The sequence below is a fragment of the Plasmopara halstedii genome, assembly GCF_900000015.1.
Source record: "Plasmopara halstedii genome assembly, contig: Scaffold_474, whole genome shotgun sequence".
NCBI classification, from domain to species: Eukaryota; Oomycota; class Peronosporomycetes; order Peronosporales; family Peronosporaceae; genus Plasmopara; species Plasmopara halstedii.
Genome location: NW_020187394.1, coordinates 201286 through 201784, shown reverse-complemented (window position 1 = coordinate 201784; position 499 = coordinate 201286).

The following is a 499-nucleotide window of genomic DNA, read 5'->3' as shown; positions in this document are numbered from 1 at the left end:
ATATCCCGACCCCGAAAACTAGTGGGAGTTTGAGATGCCACTTTGGCGAGAAGCCGTGGACGCTTTTGATCAGAAAGATCAGGACGCCCGCGTCATCAGATGCCCCGCGCTTCTCGGCAATAGCCAGAGAAGTAGAAGGATCATGAGCTGAGCTCAAGCGGTGGCCCTGAGCTCTTGCGGCCACAGACACAGAGCCCGCAGGAGCGTTAGGGGTTGACCCATACGTCGCAGGGCGACAATCTGAAGCAAAGTCGACGGCGTGCTTTGAGTTTGGCAAACTCAAATCGGAGGTGTCGCTCCACACGCACGTCCACTTCCTTATGGTTCAACTGTAAGGCATACAGTGAGGAAAGTTTGCGGTGCCGTTGCACCCATCGCTCAAAGAGCGCTTCGTCATCTATAGCGCTTTCGCCAGGGGTGAGCACTGCAGGTATCGTCCGCATTGCGGATACACGAGAGCCACCTCATTGATCACGCAGACGAGTGCGATAAGCTTCCT